Source organism: Pristis pectinata, chromosome X, assembly GCF_009764475.1.
Source record: "Pristis pectinata isolate sPriPec2 chromosome X, sPriPec2.1.pri, whole genome shotgun sequence".
In the NCBI taxonomy this organism is placed as follows: Eukaryota; Metazoa; Chordata; class Chondrichthyes; order Rhinopristiformes; family Pristidae; genus Pristis; species Pristis pectinata.
The window spans coordinates 4,211,867-4,227,320 of NC_067450.1; the positions used below are offsets into that span (position 1 = coordinate 4,211,867).

A 15,454-nucleotide genomic window follows, 5' to 3' on the forward strand; every position below is an offset into this window, starting at 1 on the left:
GTTCACCCTCAACAGCTGAATGACACAGCACTCTGTGCTCAGTGAACTGTTCCCACTGAGACACATCAACTGATGCTGGAAGACCACCAGCAGTGAGAGAGGCTCCTGTGATCTGTCCAAAACCTGCTGGTCTACTAGCTGAAGGAACTGTCAGAGAGTGTTACGAACTGCCACAGGATCTCTGTTCCCCATAGCTAGTGTGGTGTGCTCAGTACCTGACCGTGATGTAAGAATGCATTGGCTACATACATATAAAATGTCTGTATCTGTGTGAAATTTATCTGCACGTATTTTCCCACACAATATTTTCTATGAAGTACTTGAATGCCTTTGTTTTTTCCTTAGTTCCTCTGCATTGGCTGCACAACGAAGCTGACGTGATCCTGTACCCCTACCAATACAATACCTCTTTCCACTTCAGAGAAGCCTGGGGAGAACAAACCTCCATGTTCCTACTTGGCATCACCACTCTGTTTACGTCTGGTTGCAGCAGTTCCCAAACTTTTTTTCTTATGCTTACCTCTGGATGACTGTTTTGACAAATAGCTCAAGTCTCTTGACAACCTAAACCAAATGGAGAGTCTACCTTCTGTGTTGGGTATGGGTTCATATGGCCAAAGTCTAATTGTTCACTTTAAATTGTGGTAAACTATTTGCAAAATGTGCATAATGCCTACCATGTTCTCCTGTCACACTTGTCCACTCTATAAAGGTTAAAACTACTTGCCCAGACTTATTTTCAGATAAAATGTTGTTAATGCAGTAACTGGGGTCACAGGATGCACCTTGGGTGATTAAGTAAAATAAATCTGGAGTTCTTGCAGCTCCTTTCATAAAGCTCTTCCAAACAGAATCTTGCAATCTGTTTCATGGACTTATTTAGCTCCCAGTTACTACTTCATAAAGGAAATGGAAGTCATTAATTATAAAGAAGCCTTTTTCTTTGAAGATCAAATGATGTCTTTTAGGCGATTCAACATTTCAGTAAACAACGAAAGAACAGTTTGCAACAGTTGCATTTCCTCAGCTTGGTAGTTTAAACACTTGTTTATAATCACATGGTGCTTTTCCGGTTGCTGCATCACTCCTGAAGAGGTTTGTGTTGGATCCCATTGGATCTGCCCATTGCTGCGAGTCACAGCATATATTTCTGAGCATCAGGACCTTTATTAAAGTAAACCATTTGAATCTGTTTGAGAATTGGCGTAACTCTAGAATATTTGGCACAAGGCAAACAACCACTAAATCTATTCCAGTAATTTATGAATTAGGGTTGTTTGTTGACTTGATACAAACAAACCTAATCTCTGCCAATGTTGAGCTTTTTTTTTGTTCATTCATTTATGTGATGTGGGCATCACTGGTAAGGCCAGCATTTATAATAAAATTTTAATGACAATGTGCTAGTCTCATGGCTATGAAATTAGCTTTTTAATTCCAGATGTATCTAACTAGCTGCACTTAAATTCTCCAGTTGCCACGCTGGGATCTGAATTCAATAGCTCTACATCGACCAGCCTTCTGGATGCTAGTCTAGTATCTTAACTGCTGGTCACATGCTTCTTTGTTAGAAATAACTTTTTAATATTCTCAGGTGTGTCAGAAAAGTCTTTACAATTAATTCATTACATTTGAAATGTTGTCATTGTTGTGATTGTAACCAACAAGTTGTGTCCCTGAGGCTTCCATCATTCTGTTACCAAAGGTACAGCTGATGGTCGAGAGAGCCTTGTCAGAAATTCCAGATGGTCAAGAACTGCTGCTGGAAAAAGTTATCATTTATATCATCATGTTGCAGATTTTGTGTCACATTTCAGCCATTATATCTGCACGTAGGCAAATTTGTTGGCTTGAATTTTATAATTGTGAAATAGAGCACAAATGACAATTGAATGGGCAGAAGTAAATTCAGAACGACTTCCTGCATTGAAGCAAAATTCTGTAAATGCTCAACACCATTGTGGGTACACCTTTAGCATGCAGACTGAAGCCGTGCAATGAGAAGGCCTACCACCAATTCTTGAAGGATAGACGATAAATTTTGGTCTTACTCGTAATGCCTGTATCTTGCAAATGAATTGGGGAAAAATATATAGTTGGAAAGCTAAGGCTGAAAAATTGCAAAAGATGTTGTGTGCTGTTCCACAAAATGAGTTAAAGGAGACTGCTGCTTAACCAGAACAGTTTTGTGTCATGCAATTTTCTCTTATGGGATTTGAACATTGTTAGCAAGGCCGGTATTTATTACTCATCTCATTGCCTTGTAATGAGCGTATTGTTGGGCTATTTCAGAGATTGGTTAAGAATCAAGCCCATTGCTGTGTTTGTGGTCAACTATTGGCCAGACTAGAAAGGAAGGGCAGATCCCCTTCTCTCAAGGACATTAGTGAAGCAGGTGAGTTATTGGAAGTTTCCTGGTCACCAGTACTGAAACAAGCTATTTATTCCAGATTTAAAAAATTAATTGAGTAGTCCTGGCACCTGATACTAGTCCAGTAACTTTACAACAATGGCACCATAGCATGTAAAGAAAGAAAGGACACATACAAACTGATGAATTGCTTGCTCCTCACAAGATTTGAACCAAATACCATTTAAAAAATTTAAATCACACATTTCTGGCAACCAGTGGAAATTTAAGTCTGGTTTTGAAGAAATAAAAATGCTAGTTTCTGAGGAATATCACGATCATCTATTCTGTTTGCAAGATGTTTGTGGCTGCAAGCGCCATAAGTAAATTGTTTTAAGAGGAGACAACCAGCTATGGTTATCTCTACCCAAGGTGAGGGGATTGATAGAGAGAGGAAATGATTCATAGAATGGTTACAGCACAGAGGGAGATCATTTGGCCCGTCGTATCTGTGCCAGTTCTTCACCCAGAGCAATTCTTCAGCCCTTTCTCCACAGCCTTGCAAATTATTCTCCACCATAGACTTATCTAACTCCCTCTTGAAGGCCTCAATGCCTCCAGCACACCTGCAGGAAGAAGATCCAGATTCCAACCACATGTTGCAAAAAAAATTAATTTTTCTTCATGTCACTCAATTCTTTTTCCCTTTATTTTATACCCGTGATCTCTACTCCTCGACTTCTCCTCCAATAGGAATTGTCTCCCACTACCCACTCTGTCGAGACCCTTCATCTTATACACAATGTAACCTCGATATAATGTGGGTGTCAGGGACAACTTTAACATCCAAGATAAAACTGGAATTAATACTTACCCAATTTTCATCTTGTGGGATATGATAAAAGCTGTGGTAACGAGGCACATTATATTGAGATGCACTGTACTTCTATCAATCTTCCCTCAGCCTACTCTTTCCAAAGAAAATTGTCCCACCCTCTCTAATCTACCCTTGTGTTTGTAGTCCCTCATTCTCATATATCTTTACTGCGCTCTCTCTAATGCCTTCACATCCTTCTTGTCATAGAATAATGCAGTATGGAAACAGGCCCTTCGGCCCAACTTGTCCATGCTGACCACAGCATCCTCCCTGCTAGTCCCAGTTGCTCACGTTTGGCCCATAACCCTCCAAGCCCCTTCCCTCCATGTACCTATCCAAATGCCTCCTAAATGTTGCAATTGTACCTGCCTCGACCACTCCCTCTGGCAGCTTGTTCCAGGTCCTCACCGCCCTCTGTGTACAGAAGCTACCTCTCAGGTCCCTTTTAAATCTCTCCCCTTGTATCTTGTATCTGTGCCCTCTGGTTATGGACTCCCCAACCCTGGGGAAAAGACGATGACCGTCCACCTTATCCACACCCCTCATCGTTTTATAAACTTCCACGAGGTCACCCCCTCATTCTCCTATGCTCCAAGAAATAAAGAGTCAATGTGGCCAACCTCTTCCCTATAACGCAGGCCCTCCAGTCCAGGCAACATCCTCGTAAATCTCTTCTGCACCCTCTCCAGCTTGACAATGTCTTTCCTATAACAGGGTGACCAAAACTGTACACAATTCTATGTGACGAGAAGTGAACACAATACCCCAGTTGGGGCCGGACTGGTGTTTTACGAACATTCAGCATAACTCCCGTTTTAATACCTATGCCTCCATTGATGAAGCCCAGAATTGCACGTGCTTCATTAACTGCTTTCTCAACCCGCCCTGCCACTTTCAATGACTTGTGCAGCCATCCCCCAGGTCCCTCTCATCCGGCAGCCCTTTTAGAACAGTATCTTTGTTCTATTTTGCCTTTCGCTTTCACTTTGTGTTTCTTCACATTCCATCTGCCAAGTGTCTGCCCGTTCCACCAGCCTGTTTCTATCCTGCTGAAATCTAACACAATCCTCTTCGGTCGACAACACTGCCACGTTTTGTGTCATCCACACAATTAGAAATTGTGGTTTGCACCCCCAACTTAATATAACCCAAAAAACAAAGGCCCTAACACGGCTCCCTGGAACTCCACTATTCAACTTTCTGCAGTCAGAAAAACAACCATTCACCACCACTCTCTGTGGTCTGTTACTTCACCAGCTTCATATCCATGCTATCAATGTTCCTTTTATGCCATGTGCTTTACCCTTGATAAGCCTGTTGTGTGGCACCTTATCAAAAACCACCTTGAAGTCATGTACATTACCCTCAGCATCTCTGTTACCTCACCCAAACCCTCACAGACTGGTTAAACATGATGAACCCTTCATAAATCCTTACTTTAGTTAATCTATTTTCTTCCAGATAACAATTGATCCTATACCAGACTAACGTCTCTGAAACCTTTCCTGTCACTGAGGTTGCACTGACTGGCCTGTAGTTTCTGGGCTTATCCTTGCTCCTTTATGGAACAATGCAAGACCATTGGCCACTCTCCAGTCCCCTGGCAGCCACCCTTGTGTACAAAGAACACTGGAAGGTTATGGTCAGTGCCCCCGGGATTTCCTCCTGTACATCTCTCAAAGTCCTGGAATGCATCCCATCTGATCCCAGTGATTTACGTACTTTAAGTTCAGACAATTTTTCTGATACCTTCATGCTATTGAGTTTTAACATATCCTTGTTTTGGAAGCACCTTCTTCCCTGCTGAAGACAGATGCAAAGTACTCATTTAGTACTTTAACACTGCTCTCAGCATCCATATACAAGTTCTGATTTTTGTCCCTAATAAGCCCCACGTTTACTTTCTCTACCCTTTTACTAATTATATGCCAATAGAACATTTCGGGATTCCCTTTTCTCACATGCTCTCTTTCATTTTAATTTTCACTTTCCCTCTGATCCTTTGGTAATCAGTCCGGTTCTCGCTTGTTTATAACCCAGCACTTGTGTTTTTGCTTCCTCTTATCTCTTCTGTCGTCCAGGGAGCTCTGGATTTGTTTGTTCTTCCTTTGCCCCTCATGGGAATCTGCCTCAACTGTACTTGAACCTTCTCTTCCTTGAAGACATCTTATTGTTTGCCCTGTCAACGTTTGGTTCCAATTTACCTGGGCCAGATCCACTCACACCGCATTGAAATTGGCCGTCCTCCAACTAATTATTTTTACTTTGGATTGCTCCTTTTCTGTAGCTAACTGCAATCTTATGTTATGATTGCTATTTCCTCAATGTTCCCCAATGAAACTTGGTGCACTTGACCTACCCCATTCCCCAGAACCAGATCCTGCAATACCCCCTTCCTCGTTGGGCAAGAAACACAGCTCTAGATAGTTTTCCTGGACACGTTTTAGAAAACTCTCCATCCTCTCTGCCCTGAACACTATTACTATCTCAGCTTACATTGGGATAATTACAGTCCCCCTTTATAACGACTCAACAGTTTCTGCACAGCTCTGTCATCTCCTCTGCATATTTGGTCCTCTGTCTCTCCCACCCATTGACACAGAGAATACACTCAGCAGTGTAATGTTCTCACCAAACAGACTCTGTCACTGGTCCCTCTGGCACATTCTCTGTCTCCAGCACTCTAATACTCTCTTTCATCAATACTGTGACCCCTCCTCCTTTCTTTCCTTATCCTTCCTGAACACTTTGAATCTAGGAATGTTTAATGCCAGTCCTGCACTGAGTTATCGATGCTGTGCCAGATTTCCACACAACTATCTGTGCCTGCAGTTCACCAACCTTACTTACCACTGTCTGCACATTCATATGCATGGGGAGTAAACCAAATTTAGTTGTTGTGTTTTCATTTACACTGACCCAGTAAGTCCTTACGCTGACCTCACCTCCTGTGAACTGTCTTCCCTATTGCTCTTTGCTTTCTTGCCTTTAATGTTGTTTTATCAATTTTCCTTGCTTCTTGTTGGTGCATTCTCATGTTTGTCCACTCTACCCCTTCCTGATACACTGTGGTTGTCACAAACCCTGTCACTGCCCTGCACTATTGCCTTTTCCTTTGCCTTCCTAAATACCCCATTCACCTGAATCTTTTAAATTACTAGGTTGGCTTTTCTCCCTTCTGGTTCTACCCTCAGATTCCCACCCCCTTGACAAACTGGTTTCAACCCTCCCCACCATACTGGCAAACTCCCCTGAGAGGATGTTGGTTCTTTTCCTTTTGAGGTGAAATCTATATGCCTTGCAAAGCTCTGATATCCCCAGAAACGGTCCCAGTTCAAGAATCTAAAACCTTTCCTCTCACACCATCTCTCCAGCCACTCATTCATCTGTTCTATCCTATTTCTGTAATCACTCATTTGGAGATTACTCTCTTGCCCTCTTTCCCAGCTACCTCAACAACTTCCTGTAGCAACTCATCTCTCTTTCTTACCTGTGTTGTTGGTATCTATATGGATTGGGACCTCTGGCTGTGTAGTTGTTCTTGGGATTGGGAAGGCAACGTACCACCTTGGAGTTGCATCTACAACCACAGAAATGCTTGTCTGTCCCTTTAACAATTGAATCCCAATCACTATTTCTCCTGGTGTTTCTTCCTCCCTTCCTGTGCAGCTAAGTCGTTCGTGGTGCCGAGTTCCTGCCTCTGCCTGCACTCTCCCAAGGAACCATCACTTTCACTAGTATCTAAAAGGATACAGCATATTTTTCATGATCAAACTTCACAAGTATGTTAATTAACATGCAGATAATAAATAAATGACTTTTTAATGAATCTTTTAGTATTTCAGCAACTTTTAAACTGCTGGAAATGATCGCCCTGGATAAAATCATTTGTGAGTGGGACAGAGGAGTTCTCACAGTAATAATGCAGGTCTTAAAGGTGTCTCCTGGGGCTGTCCAAGTTTGCTGTCTACAACTCTAGTGTGGAAGCAACATATTGAGTCACTCCAGCTGCCTGTATCCCTTCCACAGTCTTGTCTAGGCCTAGGTGACCCTTGAGGTGTCCATTTGTGCACTTAAAAGGTGGGTACCACATTGTCACTAAATTTCCTTTGTCTTTTTAATCATCAGAGTTTTATTAACTGTAGCCCTCTGAATGACACTGGAGCAACCCAATGACTCTCTTTTGGATGAAGCATTGAACCAGGGCACTATCTGATTTCTCAGGGGAATGCAAAGGATCCCATGTGACCATTTTGAAGAAAAGCACAGGAGTGCTCCTCAGGATCCTGAGGCTAATATTTAATCTTCAATCACCACCAGTAAAACAATTTATCATCGGTGATATTACTGGTGAAGTTCCTGAAGGTGGTTCATGTTGTTCCGTTGTTTAAGGAAGGGAGCAAGGACAAGCCAGGGAACTACAGGCTTGTCAGCCTGACATCGGTAGTGGGGAAGTTACTGGAGGGAATTCTGAGGGACAAGATCTATCAGCATTTAGATAGACAGAGTCTGATCAGGGGGAGTCAGCATGGCTTTGTGTGTGGAAAGTCGTGCTTGCCGAATCTTTTAGAGGTTTTTGAAGAGGTAACCAAAAAGGTTGATGAGGGTAGGGCAGTGGATGTTGTTTATTCGGACTTTAGCCAGACCTTCGAGGTCCTGTGTGGTAGGCTAGTCTGGAAGGTTAGGTCCCATGGAATCCAGGGAGAACGAGTTAGGTGGATTCAAAATTGGCTCGGAGGTAGGAAGCAGAGGGTGGTGGTTGAGAGTTGTTTCTCGGAATGGAGGCTGGTGACTAGTGGTGTGCCGCAGGGGTTGGTGTTGGGACCCTATGCATTGTTATTCGTTATTTATATAAATGATTTGGATGCGAATGCGCGAGGCTCGATCAGTAAGTTTGCGGATGACAAGAAATTAGGAGGCATTGTTGATAGTTGAGAAGGTCTTGCAGATAATGGGGATCTTGGTCCATTTGGGGAAGTGGGCTGAGGAGTGGCAAGTGGATTTCAATGCAGTTAAGTGTGAGGTGATGCATTTTGGAAAGTCAAATCAGTGTAGGACTTGCTCTATGAATGGCAGGGCACTAGGGAGTGCAATGCAACGGAGGGACCTTGGAGTACAAGTGCATAGTTTGTTGAAAGCAGCGTCACAGGTAGACAGGTTGGTGAAAAAGGCATTTAGCATGCTGGCCTTCATCAGTCAGGGCACTGAGGATAGAAGTTGGAACATTATGTTGCAGTTGTGTAAGTCATTGGCGAGGCCGCACTTGGAGTACTGTGTACAGTTTTGGTCACCCTGCTGTAGGAAAGGCGTGGTTAAACTGGAAAGAGTGCAGAAAAGATTTACGAGAATTTTGCCAGGATGAGAGTGCCTGAGCTACAGGGAGAGGTTGGACAGGCTAGGTCTTTATTCCTTGGAATGTAGGAGAATGAATCATAGAATCATAGAGTTATACAGCACAGAAACAGGCCAATGGGATGACCTTCTAGAAATGTCTCAAATTATGAGGGGCATAGATAAGGTGGATGGTAATAGTCTTTTTCCCCAGGGTAGGGAAGTCCAAAACTAGAGGGCATAGATTTAGGGCGAGAGGGGAAAGAGTCAAAAGGGACCTGAAGGGCAACTTTTTCACACAAGAGGGTGGTGGGTATATGGAACAAGCTGCCAGAGGAAGTGGTTGAGGCAGGTACAATAATATCATTTAAAAAGCACTTTAAGAAATACATGGAGGGATATGGGCCAAACACAGGAAATTGCGACTAGCTTGGTGGGCACCATGGTCAGCATAGACTTGTTGGACCAAAGGGCCTGTATCCATGCTGTATTGCTCTATGACTCCATGTGATCATTATTGTTTTGCTGCTTGCATGCAACCTGGCTATTGCATTTCCTGCATTACAATACTTCAAAGGCACTTTAAGACATCTTGGGGTCATCTGCTTTCTTGAAGTGTTTAGTTAGGGTTACTTATAAGAGTAAAAAAAACAAACTGTTGGAGCAACTCAGTGGGTCAGGCAGCATCTGTGGAGACAGAGGGATAGTCAACGTTTTGGGTCGAGACCCTGTATGAGGACCGGCGCAGCTTCCTCACGCAGGGTCTTGACCCGAAACATCAATTATCCCTCTGCCTCCACAGATGCTGCATGGCCTGCTAAGTTCCTCCAGTAGTTTGTTTTTTGCTCCACATTCCAGCATCAGCAGTGTCTTGTGTCTCTTAGTTAAAAGGGGTTTGACCAAAAGAGTGGCTACAATTCCTGGACTCGGAATAGATGTTTACAGAACCACCCTTGTGACAGTTGGTTCACACAGAGGCCATCCCACACCTTGCTGGACCCAGATTGCAGTGTTGTCTATTGTTCATTTCCCAATCACAGTCCTCTTGCTTTATAGTCTCCAGTTTTTAGTTGGTATTCCTGATCTTGATATAATTAATTCTGTCGTTGAGCCTCTGGCTGGGCTACTTGGCCTGTAAAACCTGAGGGAAAATATTTTAAATGTTCACTTTGAATTATTCCGTATTAGTGGATGTATAAAGTATAGGGAAAAAAGATGTTGGATTTTCGGTTTCGGTTCGCTTCGTAACAATGTTTTACTGACGTCGAAACGAGGTTCAATGTGATGTCTTTCAGGATGCCAATGATTGGCGTTGGTTCCCATAACTATCCTTGTTTCCGCAATCTGCTCCCTGCCCTTATTCCCGGAATGAATGGATGTGGCGGAGTTCGACCGCTCGGCCTGGTGGTGCTATGAATCGGTTTTTGGTCTCTCCGCTCGCTTCCCTGGCGCTCGGAAGTTATGGCGGAAGTTGTTCGCTGACTGGAATTCAATCGCTCGAAGCTGAGCGAGGGAATGCCGCTGTACCCGTAAACGCTAATTCTTGAGGTAAAAACTGGGTCTTAATCCGTTAGAAAGGGGATGTTTTGTTCCTAAACCCGACGGTCCATAAAATGTCGGCGTGCGTCGCGCTGTCAAGAGAACGAACCTGGGGCCTAAGGTTTATTTCACTATTATTTCTTTGAGGGAGGGAGCGATGGTTCCTTTTAGAAATGTACCCGCTTTCATAACGAATCCTGTTACCTTGTTTGCAATGCTTTCTCCATTTTCTTACAAACTGAAGTGCAATTTTAAATTGGTTTTGGAGGCATTTGTCTGCTTTTCTTAGTCAACCGCACCTGCTACCGGAGGTCCCGCCTTTCCTTTGTGGTCATTGGCGCCTCTGGGGAATATTCGCGCAATGATTGGACGGAGGAGTTGTCAGTTGTTGGAAAAGGGGCGGGATGTCTGGCGCAATTAGCGTGAGTTTACAATGGGTTCATAATAAAAGGAATGTGCGTTTGATTTAGTTGAAAGTGTAGTTCTGCTGTCGTGGGGTTATAGTTGTTGTAGCAAGTTGATTTCCCCCTCTCCCCCGAGGAATCCGATGATGGCCCATAATGATTCTGAGACCTGTAGCTATTGAGTGTTGCAGGTGTGTTGTCAGTCATGAAGATCTCCCTCAGAGAAGTTAAAGCCAGCTGCTGTGCACAGTGTTTTATCCACGGTCATTATTCAAGATGGACATAAGATCTATTTGGAAAGGTTGTTTGATGATTCACGTATGTATTGTGTTTTTTCCCCCGTTGTTCAATTGCCCAGAATGAGGCCTTTTGTATGACAGCAAACCCTCGCCGGTTGGCAATACAATCATTGTAGAACGGAATCAAAGTTTTGCATGGTGGAGGTTCTTTACTCAAGATCTAAATGCGGGTATTGTCAGGGAGACCTACATATCCATGGAATTCTGATGTATTGGTCACACGAATATAATAGGCGAATCCCCTTAGAAGGCATTTCTGAATAAATTATGTAAAGCTGAAACTCCCATGTTGCAACTAGATTCTATAATAAACTACTGTCCAGAATTTGTATGTAGATTCAGTAATTGATTGCTACAAATGGTCTTCAAACAGAAATAATAGAATTGAGATGTGACGTGTTACATGATCGTGTAGTTGATTGATCGGCAAGTTCATTTTAATAATTAAGCTTCAACTTTTATCCTGTCACTTGTTAGGGTTTTGATATTTAAATTATAGCAACTGTGATGGGGTATTATTGGATTAATAAATATTCACATCACAAATGGCTTATTTTTCTAAATGCTTCGAAATTGTGTCGCATTTACTACGTTATTTTAGTTGTGAGTGTGAAATTTTTTAATGTTTTAAAATATGATCCATGCATCCATATCATTCTGTATGTCTTTAAGGTGGTTGCCAAATTTGCCTCCAAATTCTGGCAATGTCACTACGTAACTCACTTGTTAGGTGGTGTGATAAAGACCCAAGTTTGATTTGCCTTTTTATCAAGTATCCTTTCCATGTCCATGTCTTAATGCCTGTGCAATCACCTTTCATTATCTGACTGAGATTAGATATGGTGTTATGGATCCATGGTAAAAGTGACACAACCAGCAAGATTTCAGAAACTGGAGAAAAAGTGCAGCTGGTAGAACTGCTGCCTCACAATACAAGAGACCCAGGTTCAGTCCTGACCTTGGGTGCTGTCTGTTGGAGTTTGCACATTCTCATTGTGACTGCCTGTGTTTTCCGTGTGTTTCCTCCCACATCCTAAAGACACGCAGGTTGGTAGGTTTATTGGCCACTGAAAATTACCCAAGTGTGTAGGTGAGTGGTGGGAACTTTGGTGGGGGGGGGGGGGGGGGGGGGGAGTTGATGGGAATGTGGGGAGAATTTTTTTAAATGGGTTTAATGTTACCTTAATGTAAATGGGTGGGCTTAAGAGCTTGTTTTCATGCAGTATGTATCTATGACTCTAAAATACTCCTGTATTGTGTTCAAAAATGCATTTCCTGCTGGCAACCGTAAAGCTATTAAATGGAACTAGGTGTCTTTTGTGTGACTACCAGAAATTTGAACATGAATTGCAAAGTTTTATGAAGCTTGCGTTATTGTATAGATGGAAGCAACAATTGGCAACAGCATTGTTTTATGACTTTAGAAGCTGCTCCGTACAGTGTTATGTAACTCGTTAGAATTTCACAAGATGACAACTTGTGGATTGCTCGGTTAAAGTCTCTTCAGCATCATATGTTGGTATGTTGTATCACTCTAAGGTCATTGGTGATAGTAGTGCGAGAGTGCATTTCACTGATATTTTGGAGTGATTGCTGATGTACAATATTCTCATATTTGAAATATTGTGCTACTTTGGAAAATATATTTGCTGTATTCTGAACTCTACTCCTAACAGAGTGGTTTGTCAAGTAGTGGGGATGAAAATGGTGATTGAAGTTGGTTCCAGTGGGAAGGATTTTCCACAGTGGTGGTTATAGTTGATTTCTATTTGGTTAAGATCAAGGTCTGATAACCAGTTTATATTAGCATTCAATCAGTTAGTTCTGGGTAATGGTCTGCTGTATTCTGTGTAGAAGCAGCAATTTGATGACCATTTACCACATTGGTATTCCTGTTGCCAAGGAACACGGCAGTGTATTTCAATGACCAAGTCTAGGCTTACGTGAGGATTGCACATACATGATTATAAATGCTGATGTAAGACTGTAAGGTGTATTGTCTCTGTTTTTGTACCTACCTTGGGTGGGTGAAGGAAGTGCTTTTGCTGCCTGGAACAAAAACTTGCTGCTTGCATATCTATTTTTTTCCTTTGTCTTTTTACTAGTTCCTTTTGTTCTGATCATTCTGATTTTAGATTTTAAATCTGTAAGTTGATCTAGTATGATATTGTGCACACATTTGAAACCAAGTACGTTCTTCAGGTGGAGAGAATGGTGTGGTGGGTAGTGATTTGATCAGGGTGTGCAGATGTAATTTCCTATTCATTTTTAAATTCATTCATTCTTACCGACAGGCCCTCACTGAATTGACTTGTCACATTGAAGGTATGCACTTTTGCCAGCATTGCTCTGGAATGCCTCCATTGGTGATGAGGTGTAATTGCATTGTGACATTTACATGGAGATTTTTCCTTTTTGTCAATATAACCATGGAATTTAAAATGGAAAAGCTTGACAGGGCATGTGCACTGGTATGATTTTTGTCTTTCCATTGTAAGAAAATTATTGCTCATGGTTCAACATTTAATAGATATTAAAATTGCCAATGTTATAGTGAAATTTACATTAATGTTTTGAAATCATCAACCTGAAATATTAATGTATTGAGCATTTCCCTTTTTTGGATTTCAGACATCTGTGGTATTTTGTTTTATTGTTATTGTTTAATTCATTGCCACTTCCACTCAAGAAATGCCCATCCAGCAGTTCTGCTGTTCCATGGAGTTTTGCCCTGCACAGTTTTATTGCTATCCATCATCGTGCTTAATTATATGTTTCTTCTTTAAAAAGTAATCTCCTCAGTGGTAGGATCTAACACAGATGACCTGAAACATTAACTCTGTGTGTGTGTGTGTGTGTGAGTGAGAGACCTCCGCGTGCACTCTCTCTTTTTGTTCCTCATCAAAGCCAGTTCTCCAGTTGAATATAGTGCGTGTGGTAGACTGTGATGTTTGCTGTTGCCCAAAAAACTACACCTTTTAATATGCCATCTGGTTGACTCCAGTCTCCAGTGAAATTTGATAAAAGCATAAAGTTCCAGTGGAGCAAAGCACTTGCTTGCACTCCCACTCCAAAGAATTCGAATGGAGTAAAGCATTCCCCATTCATTACCGTTGTATAGAACTCCTTCCTGATCCATGCATAAAATATTTCTTCCCTACAATGCCACCATCTGCCCCCCTCCCCCAAACTGTCAGACAACCTATTTTTCTGGTTCCGAAAACTCAGTATTGCTATACTCAGAAACAACAGTGTGTGGAAGCCTCATCAGTTTTGTGTAGAAGATTGCTTTTGTGTGATATTTTTGTTTGAATTGCTAAATGAATAAATGGGCTGTAGTGCACAGAATTACATTATTATCCCAATTTTATCTGGAAATTCTGATCGAAATATAACCTTTACAAGCTGGTCATGAGCTTAAAGATTCAGTTCTGTGGCAGTGGGGGTTTAATTCCGCAAGGATATATTATCCCATACACAACTGTCTTTTTAAGCTTTTTTAAAATTTCCTTTTGTTTTTCCAACAATGTTGTATCATCTGTATGAATAAGCCTGGGAACTGGGACTTTAAACTGATAAATCTAAAAGTTCACATTAAGAACATCCAACTGCATTTGTGGAGCACTTTCAATATAGTAAAATATCAAAAGGTGCTTCACAAAGGTGCAATCAGGTTAAAAATCTAAACATAAAAAACCTCCAGCACAACTCAGGCCCTTCGGCCCACAAAGCTGTGCTGAACACGTCCCTACCTTAGAAATTACTCAGCTTACCCATAGCCCTCTATTTTTCTCAGCTCCATGTACCTATCCAAAAGTCTCTTAAAAGACCCTATCGTATCCACCTCCACCACTCTCCACCAGCAGCCCATTCCACACACTCACCACTCTCTGAGTAAAAAAAACCTACCCCTGACGTCTCCTCTTTACCTACTCCCCAGCACCTTAAACCTGTGTCCTCTTGTGGCAACCATTTCAGCCCTGGGAAAAAGCCTCTGACTATCCACACGATCAATGCCTCTCATCATCTTTTACACCTCTATCAGGTCACCCCTCATCCTCTGTCACTCCAAGGAGAAAAGGCCAAGTTCACTCAACCTGTTTTCATAAGGCGTACTCCCCAAACCTGAGCCAAAGAGACTGACTGGAAAAGAAAAGGGGGGAGGAAGTAAATTTTAAGAAACAGCAGCTCCTCTCATAGAAGACGAGGCAGAGGATTTACGAAGAAACATACACTCTCAGTGACATGGGGTGCCATTTGAGACTGATGGTAGCTATTCCATCTCTTTGGGAGGTGTGGAAACCCTTTTTGGAGAAATACAGACATAGATCTGCGGGGAAAGGCAAGCATGTATTTGGGAGGTGATGTGTTTGATAGAAAAAGGAAGTTTGTTATCAGGTGGATATTTGTAAGAGAGGAAATTGAAATAGGCTTGTGGTTGGGGATAACAAAACTGTCTTTGAAAGGGATGCAGTGCAGTCCCTGAAGTGAGGGGAATCACTTGCGTTGCAGGTTGGAATGGGGCCAGAAAGGAAAATTGGGTAGTTGGTAGTTTAGTGCAATTAAATTTGATTAAAGGGAGATATGGTTCTTGTGCGCCAATTGAGTTTGGAGAGGTGGTAGGGAAACTGGAAAGTGAATATGGGATGAGGGC

At 42.2% G+C, this 15,454-nt stretch overlaps 1 protein-coding gene across 6 annotated transcripts in view; it reads left to right on the top strand.

Annotated features, from left to right (window-relative positions):
• The first annotated feature begins 9,382 nt into the window (after positions 1-9,382).
• Positions 9,383-15,454, top strand: part of ikzf4 (IKAROS family zinc finger 4) — a 120,981-nt gene continuing 114,909 nt past the window's right edge. For all 6 annotated transcript variants that reach the window (XM_052009451.1, XM_052009450.1, XM_052009452.1 and 3 more), the window contains exon 1: positions 9,383-10,106. The gene's annotated coding sequence lies outside the window, so the exon portion shown is untranslated. The remainder of the gene's footprint in view (positions 10,107-15,454) is intronic.